General features: G+C 41.4%; 1 protein-coding gene across 5 annotated transcripts in view; it reads left to right on the top strand.

Moving 5' to 3' along the window:
* ptprfa (protein tyrosine phosphatase receptor type Fa) overlaps nucleotides 1-19,318 on the top strand; it is a 219,438-nt gene that overhangs the window by 72,285 nt on the left and 127,835 nt on the right. The window lies entirely within an intron of this gene.

Below are 19,318 nucleotides of genomic sequence, written 5' to 3' on the forward strand. Positions count from 1 at the left end.
TTGGACACAGAAGCACGGTGTGGCGGCTGGCTTGTGATGTGAACCCTGTGGGAGCTGCTGTGGGTTCCTTCTCCTTGGTAATTAGTGTGGGCAGGAGGCTGGTGTAAACACACACACACACATACACAAGAGCAGAGCCGACATCACAGACTGGCACACACATCGAAACACTGGCACACATACTGTATGTACGCACGCACACACACACACACACACACACACACACACACAGAGTAAGCATCCTATGTAGCATCTTATATAATGCTAATTTAGGTGATAGGTGGGTCCACTGCTGAAGGCAGGGTGATATTCTGTGACCCACATCCTCCTATCTACATGGTAATTAAGCTGATAACTGAGTGTATTCCAAACCCACCTAGAAATATGGTGATAAACAGTCAAACAAGTGGCTTCCCAGTAGTATTAGGAGGTGATTTAAGGGAGGACAAAATAACTAAACATTTTAAATAAAGGGGCAGGAAGTGATCTATTACCTCTGTTGACCTCTATTGGTGACCAGTAGGAATTGCAACAACATTGACAGAACTACTACTAAGTCTCTGGTACTACAAGTCTCTGGTATTACAAGTCTCTGGTACTATATACAAGTCTCTGGTGCAACGCAGCACAATTAGATTACCTCTCACTGCCATTTGGAGCCGCAAACACGCAAAGACTTAGCGCAGCTTTAAACTGGCACCTTGGTATTCCTTTCAGTCAGAGCGTTAAGCTGACTGCTTCCCAATGACACTGTGTTTTTTTGGAAGAGGACAAATGTTTATAGTTTCCAACCTTTGGATACAAATGCGAACACTTTTGGTTTTATGACTTTGACTTATGACAAGTTAAGTATTAAGTTAACTATTTCTAGCTGTTTTTGGTTATTTTTTAGTTTTATATTTTATGAAATTACAGTAGTTATAGAAGCAAAATATTATATCTCAAAATTTACCAATCCAGCCAAATCCAACGCAAAAACTCTGTTGTAGCCACGCTGAACTCCAGCGGAGGAGGAGTGTGTCTGACCCTCTGCTCTCTCACAGGTAATTGATGGTGGTGTTTCAAAGAACACGGCAAACAACAAGAGTGTGGAGTGGCTTCTGTCTTTTAGAAGCTAAATGCACTGCCATTAAGACAGAGGGCCCTATCTTACACCCGCGGCAAAGCGGCGCAAAGCGCATCGCAAGTGTCATTGCTAGTTTCCGACCGACGCAGTTGTCATTTTCACACCCAGCGCCCACGTTGTTTAAATAGCAAATGTACTTGCACCCATCTGTGCGCCCGTGGGCGTGTTGGTCTTAAAATGAGGTGTGGTCAGGCGCATTGTTGGCGCATTGCTATCTTGAGAGAGCGGAAAGCGATTGCGCCATTGACCAACAAAAACCTGGTCTAAAGGCAATGGCGCAGTATTTTCCTGCTATTTAAAGGGCGCATTATTCAGATAGTAAGATGCGCCTACATCTGTTGTGTTATACAAACTCAAAAACTAATAATAATATGATGCCCATTGTTATTGCCACACAATGACCCGCAGCATCAATCAGTTCTCTCTCTCTCTCTCTCTCTCTCTCAAACACACACACACAACGTTACCATGCAAAATAGAAAAATAGGATCATCTACTATGAAAATTTGCACTTTACTTCGTTCCTGACATGCGTTTTGTTGCCAAATTGCCATATGCTTTCACCATTACGCAATGCCAAATGCGCAACGTGCATGTCCCGTTAACCATCATCACACATTGCCAATTGCTAAATACGCAACCTAAAACAAAGGAAAACAGCACAGTAAATATGTAAAAAGCACAGCCCAACAAAAAGTCATGAAAATAAACTGCAAAGGCATCTTACCTTCACCCGACGCACAACATAGGCCTACCCGACGCACACACACATCGCCCTTGATTGGTCAATAGCCTACATACATATTTTATGTACCCTATAGAAACATAGCGCTGTTAATTCAGAACCGACAGACAGTTGGCGCAGTATCTTCCTGACCCAGGTATCGTAAATGTGCCTTTTGTTTTTGGAAAGAGTGAACGTAACCACGCACTCAACATTTCACATTAATTCGATGTGAATAAAAAACGCATAGACAAGTTCTGTATTCTCGTTTTCTGACTCGGGGGATCAGACAGTGTGAGACCGCGGTGAAGAGGAGGCTGTAGAGGACGCTGCGCCTGGCACCGGCGTCTCCAATGCGCCCCGTGCGTCATAACGCATCAGTATTTATTACCTTGAGACATCCAGTCCAAATGCCTAACACCTTGAATTTGTCGGATTTAATTGTGACAAACTGGGTCTAAAAGACTGTAATGCACTTAGGCTACTTGAGACTAATTCACACCATGTCAGCTTATAATGACATATAGATGCTTTTTGGACGTTTGTTTCTCCTACTTGCCGAATCCGCCATTTAAATAGCAATGCGCCAAGGTGCAAGCGCACCTGGCTTTTAAAGGGAATGGGAGATGACACTCTGATTGGTTTAATTCATGTTACGCCCAAAACACACCTATGATTAATTAAGAGACTAGGTACAACCCCTTTGCGCCTTGCGCCTTACTTTGCGCCCAGATTATGCGCCGTTTAACTAGCAAAAGTGGATTTGGACACGCCCTAAATGCTCTTGCGCCATGCGCTTTAGACCATGCGCTATGGATCGTTTAAATAGGGCCCAGACTCTACAATCTAGCACTCTGCTGACTTGACCACAGTCACACACACACACACACACACACGTATGGACCTGTTGAGTGCTCTCTCCCTATCCCAGGTAAGGACACACACCTCGGCCAGGCGGCTGACCTTCGCTTGTTTTCATCAAGCGTAATTAGGGGGAGGAATTTATTTGCATCGCTAATTTCTCTCGGCCTCCCTCTGCCGCCACACGTTAAGCGCACACACACACACACACGCCTCAGCAAATACAAATATATGAACACGCACGCGCACACACACAAGCAACCCCCACCCCCAACACACACACACACATCTCCTAATAAGCTGTTAATAGCGGCTGTTTGAAGCGAAGCCTTTGAAGATGCGTCCCCCCGAGGTTCCTACAAGTCAGCGGAGTTTACACAGAGGGTAGAGCTTAACACTTTACAGGCCTGCCACATCTCCATAATTACCAATCAACTGTTTGCATTTGTAAGCGTGTGTAGTGTAGCGTGCCCCCCCTCTCCCTCCTCTGTGGACCCCTCAGAGCAGTTAGGAGTAATGGGACCAGAGGACAGTATCTGATGCAGTCATTAGCGAGTCAATTCCTTTGGCTATTGCACAACATTAATGACAACATTGTCACACTGATATCATCATCAGGATTGCTGAGCAGTGGATTATTTATACCTGGACTACAGTAATCTGATTACACACACAATGACATAATTAGGGAGTGTTTGCTGTGCTGCAAGAAGGCATATTGACTGTGGGGTTTGGGACACAAACATTAATTAACACCTTAATGCACACACACACACACACACACATTACATACAGTATATATATGTAAAATCCACCCTTGGATACTCTTCCCCTGTTCTATACCATCAATCTGTGATGTTCAATGCATTCCAGGAGTTATTTTCTGATGAAGTGCCTGCCTCATTTTTACTTTTTTCAGTTAGTAATTTCCTACATACAGAATGCCTTTCGACAACCCACAGGGAGCTTGAATGGACTTGTTGCGTCTAGCTGTTGGTTTTATGTGTAGGTTGCCAGAGCGATAACGATAGCGATAGTAACGGCAAGAGGAGAAATTGTCAGTGGAGAAATTGGTATCTCTTTCTCTTCTACGATGGATTTCTCCCTGTATGACTGTTGAACGTCGGTGCAAAACGGTGGGTAAAGAAAGAAGCCCTCGCTCTTTCAATGAGGGACTGACAGCAAAACCTGACATTAACTGTTGATGTTTTAGATAGCTGAAATTTTTTCTGCTATTAAACTCCATTGTAGCTGCTGTAAATATTGGACATGACGTCACGCTGTCTACATTTGGCCAGCTATCCACGGGAATTAGAAAAACACACCAACAAACAACAAAATAGACCCAGGACTGCCAGTTACATCACCAATAGCTGCTTTTTTTTAAACAATTTTTAAAGTGTTTTAGTTTTTAGTTTTCCTTTAAGGAAGCAATCGATACTGCCAGTAATATATATGTAAGAAAGAACTGTAAGTAAATCAATGTCCATCTACTGTATGTCAGTAATCCATATCCTTTCCATATACTTCCCATGTATACAGTCTACTTAATGTGTTGAACTTGTCGGCTGCATAGATTTACATAACCCCACAATCGTTTAAATTGTATTTTTATGTTCAGATTCTATTTCTTTCTATTCTACGCCCTGTTCATCTGCGTGCTGCAATGACACAATTCCCACAGGGATCATTATAGTGTCATCTTATTACACTACAGCAGGTAACTTCCCAGCACAGATGGTCATCACAGCATGAATAGGAAAGTTAAGTGAAGTACCCACAAGTTGCTGTATCCAAAGGAAGAGGACTTGACTTAAATAGTTTGTTTGAAATGTCCCGAAACAAATGGCGGACTAAAAACTAAGTAGCCTAAGTAGATCAATTATAAAGTAATTCTCAATGTCACCAGCAAGTAAGGCACAGAGATCCAGAGAGACGGGCAGGGCCAATAAGTAAATAAACAGCTATTCTTACAGCCGCCTCAAATCTGATGGCTTTAATTGCTTCTTTATCAGCCAGCAACATCCAGGCGCCGTGTGTGTTGTTTATGCGTGTGTTTGTGCGCGGCGTTCCTGTCAGTGTATCTCCCTGCGCTCGCGTGTACTGTAGGCTATATTTGCTGGTACGCGTGTGCGAGCCTGGGAGCCTTGAGTTGGGCCTGTTGTAGGGAGATAAACAGCGGACTGAGATGGCAGATAGTTGAGTCTGAAATCTCCTTACTGCAGAAGCCACTACAGCAGCATCGACCCTACGCTAAATATGCCCCCTTAGAAGAACACACACTGGATTCGGGAAGGAGAAGCGAGCCCTACAACGCTTTAATCTGTGCTTATTTGGGTAAAGCACTGAAATAGTGTTCGCCCACTGAAATGAGCACGCATTTATGCACAGATCTAGTAATAGCATTCACCTACCGAGATTATATTCCATCTAGTTTTAGCAGTGTTCCTCAGTTGTTGGCACTTTTCTGCCGATAGAAACTTTGAACCCGCTGCGGGAAGCTTTCCAAGGCAGCCTCATCCTATTCAGACCAATGCTCACACACAGGTTAAAGATGCAATGTGCCCCCCGAGCACTACCTGTGTAGATGCGTATGTGTGTGTGTGTGTGTGTGTGTGTGTGTGTGATTGTGTTTGTTGAAAGGTATGAATATGTGAACTAAACCTCCAATCTGAATGCGTTCAGTCAGGGTTTTCGGTGCTCAGTGTTCCAGAACCGCGGCTCCATGCAGAGGAGCGGGGCAGGCGGGCAGACCTGAGCAGCAGCTGTAATTGGCATTGCTGCTTTAAAATGAAGGAGGATTTTTCCTCTTTAGAGAGCATTATGCACCCGACGGAGCTGCTATCCATCATGCTGAGTGAGGTGATGCTGACAGATAGAACAGGATATCTCCTTTAATTCAACCTCGGCGCGGCGCGGCACAGCGGGCCCCGCACACACAAACCCACAGCCTGCCGCACGATCACAGAAGGTAATTTGATTCTTGACAGTAGACTAAATGGGACGCTCATACTACTGCTTTGAGCGGCAGGTCGGACAGGGAGATCGCCACGTATCTGTGCACCTACCTGCTTCAAGGATGCCAACTGAAAATCAGCCAATTATGTCAGAGATACAGTAGCTTGGCCAGGTTGGGCTATTGCAGCTATGTTGCTGCCCTGTTGGTTGGAATTAAGAGATGTTGCCATGATTGGACGCACAACATCCTAAAAATCAGCTGGCATAGAATCAGAAGCTCAGCAATGGCTGTGGAGCAGGACTGAAAACTCCAGTGGCCAAAGTCTTCATTTAAAGGATAAGTTCTGCAATTTTGGACCTATATATAATTTGTCTCTTACATAGGCTACCTGTAGAATTTGGACCCATAGAGAATATTGGCTCCAGAGTCAGCTGTCAGTTGAAACAGCGAGCTCCAGTGTTAGGCCTCTTGCTGCTAATAATGAGTCCAAGTGGGGTTTGTCAAAATATCTCCAAAAAAGCCATTTGTAGGCTCCACAGGAGAGTTGAAAGTAAACATGACACAGTTCCTCCATTACACACACTTTCACTAATCAGGAAATCACTGAACTATTTTTCTCTGCCGCAGCACAGACTGCTGTGGGGTGAAAGTCATTTTCACAGACTGGGTTTTTTGGAGATATTTTGACAAACCCCATTTGGACTCATTGTTAGCAGCAAGAGGCAACAGAGCTCACTGTTTCAACTGACAGCTGACTCTGGAGTCAATATTCTCTGTGGGTCCAAGTGGTACAGCTATGTAAGACGCAAATTATATGTGCGTTCAGAATTGCTGAATGTATCCTTTAATGGCTCTATCTCCCAGAGATAGAGAGGTAACTGATTGAAAACTGTTTGAACTTCAATACCCAGAAATCTTGTAAGGTGACGTCAGTAAACTGTCAAATCAATCAATCAAAGGTTGGTGGGTCCAAGATATTTCCAGTGTAGCTACAATAAGAGAAAGATAAGAGAAATCCATGGTAGAAGAGGCAAAGATACCAATTTCCTAAACCGAGGTAGAAGTAGATGAGGCAGATTGAGGGAAAGTGTTCACCAAAAAAGTAAATTACAACCCTTCATCACAAAATAACTCCTGGAATGCACTGAGCATCACAGATGTGTACTTTAAGCAAACCAGCAGCAGTATCCAGGTGCCAGTATGAAGGAGGCAGAGAACAAAACAGCTAAGTCCTGGCAGAGCGGGTGGGAGGGCGGGGACACTTTCACACGCCTTTTCCCTTCCCTGCTGCTGGAGTAAAGCTCGGCCATTAGAAAGGTACACAGCACATGTGGGAGCTGCTTGTTTCTTTTAATTGGTGCTGCACTGGGCAAATGGTTCTGGGTGCCCTGCCAAGATCTCTCCCTCTTTGCCTCAGTTTAGTAGCTGCTCCTTCCTGTCATCCTGCCCAGCCTCCTCTGCCCCTCCACTCTCCCCCTTCCACTGAGATGGGCTCTGGCTCTTTTAATTTACCAGGAAGGAAGATCTTATTAAGAGCATATAGTTCCCCTGCAGGGGCTCTGGCATCTCCTTGATTAAAATGATGGATGGGGAGGGGGAGCGGTCGGCTTTCGGAAACACTGAGGCTAAGACAGGCGTGTTGTCTTTTGTTTCAGGATCCCTCACAGGTCGCCCTCTCTCTCTGCCCGCTCCACACCAGTGGAACACTGGCATGAATGAAAGCACTGCTGGCCTGAGACTAATGTTGTGGCACTGCTTGAATGCCAAAAGTCTTGCTCAATGGTTGCTTGGACCCCGGCGGCTGTCAAGACTGACAGACATCGGTTAACTGCTCCAAAAGCTGCTAATTGTCTTCAAGCGGGGTTGGGGTCAAAACAGCATAGCCTGAGCCCAGAGACAGTGTAGCGGAAGTATCTGTCGTCATATAAAGTAAAAAAGGGAGTGGACCGACCACTTACACACATACACAGTACATATGTAACAGGTATGGGACGCTATCCTCATCTCACGATACGATCTTTCTAGCAATGGAGATAATTTGGATGGAGAGCTTGTGAAATTGTGATGGACAAGCCGTCTCATTTGTGATTACTACAGCAGAATAAAATGCAGCTAATATCGCAAGTCATTTTTCTGCCCCACGATACGTATTGTCACATTTTCATAAGTAAACAAATCTTTATTGTATGTATTTATAAGCAGTACTTAATTCTCCTTGATTTCAGCCATGTCCTGATGCTGTCCCAAGGTGAACATACTGTACTTAAATTTCCAAATGTAACCTGATATAAACTACTAGTAGTCAAACTGATTCTTTTTCATCATTCATAGAATATGCAGTCAAATGAATATAAAGTCAATCAATTTTCAAATTACAGACTGTATTTTGAATGGTGTTATTATTAAAGTAGTAATCTGTGACATTTTTATATAAATAAATGACCGTTTTGCTACCCTCTATTGCTGATTGCTGTAATATAGTGATATAACATAGTGATTCAACCTTTTACATTTACTGTTCTAAACACCCAGTGTCTGGTAGGTCTTTCCTGGGAAAAATCCTCTGGTGCACAGAAAGTGATGCGTTTCACATTTCTGGTTTGCTTGGAATAAATAGAAGAACTGGGTAGTTAGCGTGAGAAGTGATAGCCACCATGGCTGAACAGACAAAGAAAAGAGCGCCACCTGCAGAAACTCAAATGCATCAACAGAAAATCTAGAGGAGAAAGACGTCACAGTACCGCCCACACTGTGGTTGACAAGTGATCTCTGGGTAGTTTTCTTTGTATTTAACCACTGTTGCATTCAAATTACTGTCATTCTGTTACATGTAATCCATCACTGACCAGCCCTGTGTGAAAACAGCGTACCCTGCAACAGCAGAAATGAAACAGTATAGCCTTGTCTGGTGAAAACTTTCCCGTCATGTACACCAGCATTGTTTCATGTCCAAAGTATTCCCTCCCAGCCACTTTTAGTCTGGGAAACTCCTAAGTGGTAAGTGATCCTCATCTGGGCTGCAGATAGAGAGGCCCGTCTGTCTGCACCAGGCCGTACAGAGGCAACACTGAAGCCATTACCAGGGGAATTCTCCCTCCCTGGATCATCTCCACCTCACGTCCCACCATGTCAACATCAGCAGGAAAGCCGCTAAGCGATAGCAACATGGGACAGCATTGATCTCCATGGCTGACTTGAAGATGAGGCACCAACACATGTGAATAGGAAAAAAAAAATCCTTTTTTGCTTTTTTCCTATAAAATAGCCCATAACATAGAAATAACAAAATATATCAAAAAAGCCTTTGAAAATATATTTAGTCACAGCATTTAGTGGCCATATTTACAAACCTATAACTTTTACTTGGATAAATGTAAATTGGCAGTGGCAAGTCAAACTGAAATTCTTCCATTTATTCAAGGCAACCTTGTTAGGTTGAGTAGCCTATGAGTTGTACATGCACATACATGAAAACAAAACTGTGAAATGCAGCTGCTACAGCCTTTCCAGACCAGATGACGAGCGGCCGAGCAGCATTTGATTAACAAACTAACTTAATAAGGGTAAGTAAAAAAATGTAACTGCAGCACTGCACACATACATACAGCACAAGCTGTATGTATGTATGTGTTTTTTTACTGCCTATAGGCCCAGCATTGCTGGCATTGCTAGCATTCTTTATTCAACCTGTTTGACAGTGACTGCCTGGCTTTGTATCATTACATCTACCTGTCACAGGACCATGGCTGGCTAATACAGAGATGGTACAAAATATTGTATATGAAATATGCTCAAGAGAGACTTTGGCTAATCCTAGCACGGTTAACTTTTGCAAATGTAAGCAAGCATTGCTCTCTGAGCTAGCTATTGTTAGTAGCTATATCAGATACCGAAATAATGTAGCTATGTAGCTAACGTTACTTGTACCTAATAGTTAACAAATGTTAATTTGCTCTGCCCTACTGCAATTTCATCAGCTAGCTAACAGATGTTGAGTAGTTGGCCTTCACACTGAAACTGGCTAGTTAACGTTAGCTAATGCTAGCCTAATGCACATGGTACTATATAAGCCTAGCTAACGGTTTTTATACTGTGGCATAATTACATGGAGTGGCAACATAGCTAGGCCTTGCTACTGTTTGTTACCCTGCGGCTTAATTAGCCTACATGTGGTGGCAACTTTAACAAAGGTTGGCCAATTGTCCTCTGTTTAGATAAATCTAAATCTGTGAATTATTAGCGTATGGGTAAAAAAGTTATAACTTAATGCAAGATTTTTACATTGGCTAGCTTGCTAAAAACATGTTTCTAATGTTTCCTCTTGCAGTGCAACCTCCAGGAAGCTGCCTTCATTCAATTGCCACTGATTGTGGTAAGTTCTGTTTTCTATGTCATAGGGGCACATACATTTTCTTTTTTAGATCAGGTATCTATGATTGAGTGTCCTGCGTCAGTGGGTCCCATAGCTGATCAGTATTGACAGAATTCACACAAAACTGTAATTTCTTTATCTACTAGGGTATTAATTCAACCTCATACTCTCCTGTCCTTATGTGTTGAGTTTTTGCAGGATATACAAGCAAATGAGGTTCAAGACCTGGCGCAGACAGCCATGGATATCTTTGTCATCAGGGAACAAGAGGATCCTTTCCATCCACCCAAAGACATCTAGATAGTCATTGAAGGTGTGGAAGTCCTGACTGAGTTCCCCTTGGTTGGAACTGCTTTTGCTATAGCTCTCCAGTCTCATCTATGCACTCAACCTGAAATATCCAAAGGAGTCCAAGAGTTTGCTTGCACTGAACCACTTTATTTTATTTTTCTATTAGTCTTATAGTGGTTCTGCAGCCTCGACTTTAACAGTTTTAAGAGGTTGATATTTGAAGGTTGTACTGTAAAATGATTGCTTTTGAACTGCAGTATTGACACAAACAAGATATCTGCCAGAGTTCAGAGACTAGGTGCCAGCTTAACAGGCCAGAGGAGTGAGTCCTCAAATGTGGATTTATTTTTCCATTGATTTTACAGCAGTTCTGCAACCTGGAGGATTTCTTGAAGCAGAATTATTCTATTAGCCTGATATGGAATTGATGTTTTGAATCATTTTCAAAATGTAAATTAATTATGCATAAACAATTTTATGAGGTTGATGTTTTTAAAATGTATTGCATTTACGCTTCAGTATTGATTAAGTATATGATAAATCAACATATTACAAAAAAATATACAGTATATATACAATTTAGACCCATTTCCTTAGTTGTAGGAATGTTTTCTTCAGTGTCTTAATGTTGGTCTCCATTATGTATTTTAAGGAAAAAAAAAAACTTTTGAATAATTATTTACTGCAATTGTGGGCTCAAAAGTGACCCGGAATTATTCCAGTTGAAATTGCTCTGTCTCACTGGGTTCATTTTCAGAAAGTATTTTTCTTGTGTTTATCTATTTTCAAGCATTCCATAGAATATACTTTCTAACTAATGAGCGCGCCACAACTCCGCGCAGACTTGCCAAAAAGGCGCATAAACAGCGTAAATTTGGGAAAATGGAAAAATCAGCTCCGTCAGTCCCTGCCTATGCCAATGCTCAATGCCTATGTGCAGTTTGAGATTGATTGGCCAACCCGTTGAGGAGCAAAATGGATGCGGACGGACGGATGGACAGACGGATGGACGGATGGGTTTTCCTCATTTTATAGTAGGATGTACACATAAGACAAGGATGTCTTTTTTCATACTTTTACTTTAAAATATGTGTTGTGTTTTTTGCGAAGTTTTAAAAACGGTTCCATTGTAACAGGTGTCGTTTAACAATTTGGTGATTGATTAACATACAAGGATGGAGAAAGCATGTCAGGCAGACCTCTGAACTAAATGTCTGTTGAGGAAAACCATACTTAATGACATTTTAATTTTGAATAAAATAAACCTGAAAAAAAATTTGAATGTTCTCTGAGTCATAATTGATCAAATGAACTGTTTTGGATAAAACTGAAAAAAAAAAAATTGCAATTTTCAACAATTACCATTAATGTTTTTTATTTCTGACAAATTGAAATAATAAGGTTGCTCCAACAGTCAGAAAAAACTACAGGTTAAACTGAATTTATTTATTTACAGTCAACTTAAAAATATTTCTAAATAAAACATTGAACCAACTAAAAGAATATGAGGTAATGATTCACCTCAAATTCTTTTAGTTGGTTCAATGTTTTATTTTTTCAGTGTAATTTTGTGCTTGGTGTACAAATAAAAAATACAAAATTAACTATTTATAATTGTTTTTGATGGTTGTTTTGCATGTTTTATGAAACTACAGTATTTATAGAAGCAAAATATTATATCTCAAATTTGACCAATCCTGCCAAAAATTGGCATTTTCCCCTGTAGTGCCTCGCCTTAAAGGGACATTTTAGGGTTTGTACACCCATGTACTTTATCGTGAACGCAGTCTTTTCCATCAGTCCAAAAAGGGCTTGCCTCAGTGTTTTGGTCAAGCGCTGCCAGTGTGTTGAGAAACAGCTGTGAAACAGTTACAAAACTGATTGGAAGCTGCTGCACGTTAATTTCTAGGGTTCTATCGACTTGTTGTAGCTTTGCTAACAAACTGTAACATCCATTATCTGAGTAACAAGAACTGAGTTAAGTGCTTAGGATGGTCTGAAAGGGCTCATTGTTCCTAACAGGTACACGTGCAGACAGACATGTATACACACAAACAGATGGGGTTCTTTATAAATCACATCAAGACACCAGCCTTACACAAACACTATTCGCCTTGTTGGTTCTAATTTGTTTTGCTAAAGCCGCGTGATTACAGTACACATTTTCTCTTAAAGTGATGTTGAACTTTGGTAGTACTTTGGGTTGTGTAACTTCTTGGCTATGATATAACCCCAACATCAGTGATTCTCTTATCTGTTGCTCTGTGAGAGCGATTGGAGGATTACATTTTTTTTTCTCTCTCCATTCACTGCCATTGTATGGAGAAACAGGTCTGAAAATCACACTTCTAGCACATAACAAACGCGAGCAAAGCAGATTCATTCTGCACATTCTGCTGAATATTTTTTAAGTGAATCACTTTTTTTATGTTTATTAAACCTTTCAGTTTGAACAAGTGTAACGTTTGGAAGATTGTCAGTGTTACACTTGTTCAAACTGAAAGGTTTTGGGGTTATATAAGCTACACAACCCAAGGTACTACCAAAGTTCAACATCACTTTAAGGATATACCTCTTTGCAAATATATGATATACTTAATGTAAGCTAGTTTTTGCCCAGTGGATAACATGGCACTGCTTTGTTTCCCTCATTAAATTGCATCAACACGCAGCTTCTGAAAGTGACCTACTAAATATACTAAATATAATATCTGTTGAGATGAGCATGTCTCTGTGTGTTTCTAGACACTTTCCCCTGGCTGGGCCTCAAGATTGTAAATACAGCCTACCTGTAGTAAGACCTATTTTCTATATCTGCCTCCAGCCCCACCCCACCCCACCATGACCCCCCTCCGTGTCACCATCAGGGCCGATCAGCTTTCCTTCTGCTCTCACAAAGCTGGTGCTGCTGCATTACAGCAGGAATGTGTGGCCCAGCTGGAGCCAAACACCTTGTCACAGCAGAACAATGAGCACAGTGTACACAAGTCTATGGGCTCTCATCACCCAGGCCTCTTACACCATTACACCGAGTAGGGATGCACCCATAGAGCTATTTCACTGCTGATAACAGTTTTCAGTATTCAACTATAACTTAAAGGGGAAGTCGGGAAGATTTTTGCTGCCCCATAGGACTAAATGACCTAATATATCTGTTGTGGGTTGACTGGGTTGTTGATCAATACCAGTGACTCAATGATTGATGATCACTTGGCCAGGTGCTGAGATTTATGGCTTTCAAAACTCACTTTCTGGCCCATACTCTGTCCCCCCTCCAGTTGGTATTTCACAACACTCAGATTTCAGACTATTAGTTTGCAGCCATAGGATAAAATTTTTGAAATATGCTGTATGGGTTTTTTTTTCATTAAAGAGTTCTAACATCCCTTTATGTTTATTTAAAAAAGCAGAAAATGAAGAAAATGTTACATGTGGCTCTTGGTATCAGCTATTATTATAGGGGAAACTCTCTGATATCACTACCATATTTTAGCCTGGTAGGAGTCGGACATCCAATGCCAGTATTAGTATCTTTGCACTGCTAACATTGAGGCCAGCGTGAGGCCAGCAGTTATCAGCCAAGCTCCACCTGACTCAACGGGGACGCCGTTCTGGGACTGGCTTCGGGGGCCATTCACTCTCAGTTCACTCAATTCCAACTGTAAATTGAAACGGCATTGCACATAATAATGGAGCGGTCTACATTCTCAAATTCTCCATAGATTTGATATCAGACCTCTTTTTTATGGCAAAAGACTTCCTTTTTGAGACTTCCTGAATTGAATGAAGTGAAAGTGAATTACTGGAGTCCAGAGTAAGAGCTGCAGCTGAGCTGAACCTTATAGGTTGTCTGAGGTGGTATTTAAAGCTGGCTACACTTAAACTTAAACTATTACTTTAAAGTTTTCAAATATACTACAGCTCAGGATAGGAATAATGTTCTTCATGATGCTTTGCAAATACATTTATTTTAGTTAAAAGTTGAAAAAAAAGAATGTGAAGACTATGGCTGCGGTCGAATAGTCTTTTTTGCTTAGGAAGGTTCCTAACTGAGTGAAATGACCCGGAAGTACCTAAGTGGCAGCCATGATAAGAGCTGTTCGAATTCTCTACATGCTAAGGAAAGGTGCTTCAATGCTTCCTTACTTAGCTCCTTTAGCATAGGATACACTGGACCATCCTTTACGAAAGGAAAGGAGATAATGCCGTCCCACAATTCTTTGCGGCAGCAACGACGCACCATTCGGCCGTTCACGAAAACAAATGATCATGACCGACAAGGGCCGCAGATCATCATGCAAGTTACCGTTGCTTATTAAGCATGTTCCATCTTATGCCATAACTTGCTAATATGCTTATATGTTTTAAACTTTCAACAATATGTTAAACCCATAGAGGCGAACTATGAACGTTACGCTGCTGTTGTAAAATGATCAAAGTGAAGTTAACGTTGTAGCATAACCTATGCTCAGTTTGCATTAGTTATTTCTTCATTCTGAGCGTTGTTGTATTGCCAGCCTTTAGGAATATCACTAATTAATTTTACTTCAGTCACAGATGCTGAAACCCTTGCCTTAATAAAGGCCTGTATCAGCCATAACAACTTCAAAGCACAATCAAGTCAACATTTCAAGGTGTCGATAAATATGAGCGGACAGGAGGCTGAGCGTGAGCAACCATTCTCAATGTGACAACCCCTAACCCGTTTCACTTTTGTGACTGGTAGCCTATATTCCTTTTTTATTTCAATTCCAACCTTGGTGATGAAGCAATATTTTTCACCGGGTTGTCCACATTTATATAGCCTGCATGAAACAACACGGTAAGAACGCACGGGGCGAAGTATCTAAGATGCGCTTTTAGTAGTCCATTTTCGGAACATTGTAGTTTCACCACGGCAGACCCACGTCATTAACATCCGCCGTCGCATAATTACGTAGCCTAGTGTAAATGCAGTCGGATTCTCTTAGCACCGCGGTTGTCTTTTCCTAAGTCCTTCTGAATTCTCCTTCACATCTTTCCTTGACCTCATGACGTTTTCCAACGAGGTCAAGGAAAAGTGGTTAGGAATAGGAGTTAGGACGTATTTTTTTGACTATTCGACCGCAGCCTATGTCTTCACAATACTGGACCCTGATTGGCCAACAGCAGCTGCTCCTTTAATCCAAATGAGGTAAACCTTCTGATTGGAGCCTTTCCAGTTCAAATGCTGCAAAGTAGCCTGATTGGAAGGATTTCAGTAATTAGTGAGGGGAGCCAATCAGGACCAAGTCCAGTTGTGATGCGTTTCCTGGAATAAGTCTGAAATTGCCTGGAAAAAAGGGTGGATTTTTGAAAATGTAATATCTTAAAATTTAGCCACTTAAACAAAATCAAACTGTAACAATGTCCATAACTGCAACATGGTAGAGTTGTAGTTTTTAGTAGTTGTGCTTATACCAAGCAGCCTATAAGAGGGGAGAGAGGGCTTGAGGGAAAACAAGCCTATAGGCCTATTGTTACTTTGCCAGGTAGGAGGCTGGAAGGAGACAGCAGGGATTTGACACAGTTCAGCCACTTGCTATAGCGTGCTGGGAAGGTTGGGCTACCCTGTCTCCTCCCCAAAGGCTGTTGATAAAGAGATGAGGCAGGGCAGAGTGACTGACAGGAGTGGACAGACAGGACATGTCAGTACACCATTATTCTGTGTGTAAATAGCGTTTGACTGACAGCCAATCAGCCGCAGCACAATGAGAGCTCTCTTTGTATTTCAGCGTAGGTTGCTGGAGAGCTTCGATCGGCAATTTCAAGATTTTTCCTTTGAGTCATCCTGGATTAGGTTGTGGGCCCACCTTTTAAAAGCATGGTAATTTCCCTCCTCTGAAATACGCGACTATGGAGTCCTAGAAGAGCATTTCCTTTACTATGCTCACATATTTCATGCATGGATATCCAGTGTCCTGAGAGGGGTAAAAAACCCTACATGAGTAACCAGCTTTTCTCTATTGTCCTGGAGCACGCCTCAGATTGGGTTCTCTGTAGTTGTTAGGTGGGACCATGTCATCTGAGACAAGATATAGGCTATAGAGTTTCAAGATGACTGAAAGATTTGTCTCTCTTTTTTCTCCTTCTTCTTGATCCTTTATTCTCTGACTTATCTTCACAAAAATATGGTGCACTTTCTTTGCCCATTAAAACAAATGCAAGGCCACTAGTACTACTAATTCCCAGGCCGTAGTGGGAAGCTCCCTGGGAAAACAGCAATTCATCCACCATACATGCTCATTTTGCGCCCTGGATCTCAGGTTTTGTTGTGTTTCATGTTTGTATTCAGGAATAAAGGCTTTTCCATTGTCCATTTGCATTAACGACCTGACTTGTCTTCCATTAATATTGCACAACAGTCAGTCAAATGCCTAAATATAAACCGATAAAGTAACATCATTGACAGTGGTGGAAGAATACATTTATTTACTTTACTTTCAGTACTACTCTGGTTAAAGTCCTCCATTCAAAAATATACTGAGTTAAAGTATTGAGGTATTAAAATGATCTATTACAAGTAAACGTACATCATATAATTGTTAGTTCTGTCATCAGAAAAGTGAACCAGAAAATGTAGCTGCATGGTTTACATTCTATATCTTTACTTTCTACCTTTCTTCCGCCTGACAGTCGCTCTGCCTATCCCAATTACTCACACAATAGAAACCCCTAGTGAATACTTATTTAACAGAATATTACATTGTAATTCAATTAATTCAGGTTACCACATATATTGCCCTATTGTAGAACAAATCTCCTGTATCAATTCACCATGCATGTCAACTTCTCTAGATTAAAGCTGCACTCTGCCAGATTTCTATGTAAAAATCGTCTCATCAGCCTAAATCACAAAGTAGGGCTGCAACAGAGAGGAGCGTCCCATCCCCACTAATTGAGACGCTGTAGATTCACCTTGACATCCTCAAAATTCAAACACCTCTTGCTGCCATTTGAGGTCGTCAGTGTGGGTCAGTGGTTCATTTTTGCTCTATCTGATTATCTCCTCTAAAAGAAAACTGGCTTGAGATTAAAAGAAAATATCTATCTTTTATATCTATCTGTGACTATATTTTTCCAAGAAACTTCTCATATTTGGTATGTAAAAGCCTTTTGCTCACAGTAGTAGAAACTGTAAGTGTGAAACTGCCTTTAGAGGAGTAAAAGTAAAGTTCCCCCCAGAGCCAATATTCTCTGTGGGTCCAAGTACTACAGGTATGTAAGAGACAAATTATACATAGGTCCAAAATCGACAAACTTATCCTTTAAAATGCTATGCTATGCACCTGTAAGCATTTACTGAAGGACATACAGTAGGAGATACTGTACAAATGTACAAGATACAAAGATATAAAAATACAGTTTACATCATCTGTGTACGAATACTTTCACAGACTGAGTTTGGAAGCAGACCCTAAAGTTCCCCAGCAGAACCCAAACAAATGACTGGCCATTGCCCCTCCCGGTGTTCTCTGGGGTTTCATTTGTGTCTGTCACCACAGGATCCTCCCTCCCTTCCCCACACACCACTTTAAGCTCTTTATTAGAGGGTTTCCCAGTGTCGCGCTGGGAGCTTGTCACACTGTACTCTGAGATTTGTGAACAAATCTGCGTCATTGTCCTCCTTATAGGGAGGCAGGGCATTGCTTCACATTCTTGTTACACAGTAGTGTCACTGTTTACGCAATTTAATTTTCTTTTTTTTGCGGTAGTCACTTTTCCAGTTTGGATTATGAAGCAACAGTGGCCCATTTATGTGGAAAATGCAAAGAGTGTTATATGTTCATAGGGAAACGAGAAAGAAGCGCTTGGATCTGGTTAAAATGTATGCAAGCAGGTGCTCATTGAGGATGGGTCTATCAATAAATGGCATAATCAGTGGAGATACTATGTCAGTATACTACACCAGGATCTCTACTGGTTCTTCTGTTATTTACTGAAAAGTGCGAGAGGTGAGTTGACATAGTGGGATGTGGTGTTTGCCTTTGTCCCACTTGCCCTGGTATTGGCTCCTATATCCCCTCAAACATGTGTATGTACGCACAGGCTCAGGCACACCACACACACACACACACACACACACACACACACACACACCTACATGCGTAAAATGCAGCCCTGTTTCCTAAGGTTTGTGTTGTACTTGATCTTTATCTTGATTTTATTATCCTTGTTCAACTTGAAACTGTATCCAAGATGTGTTATTCACACTCTTACTGTAAGTCATATGATTATGATAAGTAGCCTCAACTGTGGTAATTTAGTGGAGATTCAGCATACATGGCAAAAATAACAAGCTTTGCAAGACCAATTATTTTTGTCTTGTGCTGACACTGATTAAGCTTAATCTTAAGTTTCTTATTTCAAGTTTTTGTTAATCTTAAAACCAGTCATATTATAATGAAATAAATGAAATGACTTGAAACCATATTGAAAGAAGTCTGACCAGTCAATAGTAGATCAAAGCTAGAGCATCTTATTTATTGCATTGTTCCTCCAGATCATAATACAAGCCCCTCAATCCCCATTGCAACACTGACAACAAATTGCACTCACTTTTTTTTTAACACTTGCCATATAATGGGAAGTAGCATTTTCCCAGGAGATATCCTTAAAAAATAGCTTGTAAGTATTGGTAACCTCATTGAAACCAGTGTGAATCCCCAGCTACAAGGTACTGTCTGACTGCATGAAGGAATTCAACATGGCAACATGTTTTTAGGACTGAACAGCCAATACAGAAGTTTTCCCCCCATGTTTTGACAAGTGCCTGGTGAATAAAAATGATAGCCTGAATTTAAAATATCATGGTATCGCTTTTACTAGAATGCCCTATGGTTATAATTGAGGCTAATTATGTCCCTGCAGCTACCTAATGGTTACCATCATTTCTAATGATTGCCATCATTTCAAGAAATGAGTCAAAAGCAAGAGTCTCGGTCTCCATTGTCTGTCGATGACAAA

This window comes from Centroberyx gerrardi, chromosome 9 (genome assembly GCF_048128805.1).
Source record: "Centroberyx gerrardi isolate f3 chromosome 9, fCenGer3.hap1.cur.20231027, whole genome shotgun sequence".
NCBI classification, from domain to species: Eukaryota; Metazoa; Chordata; class Actinopteri; order Beryciformes; family Berycidae; genus Centroberyx; species Centroberyx gerrardi.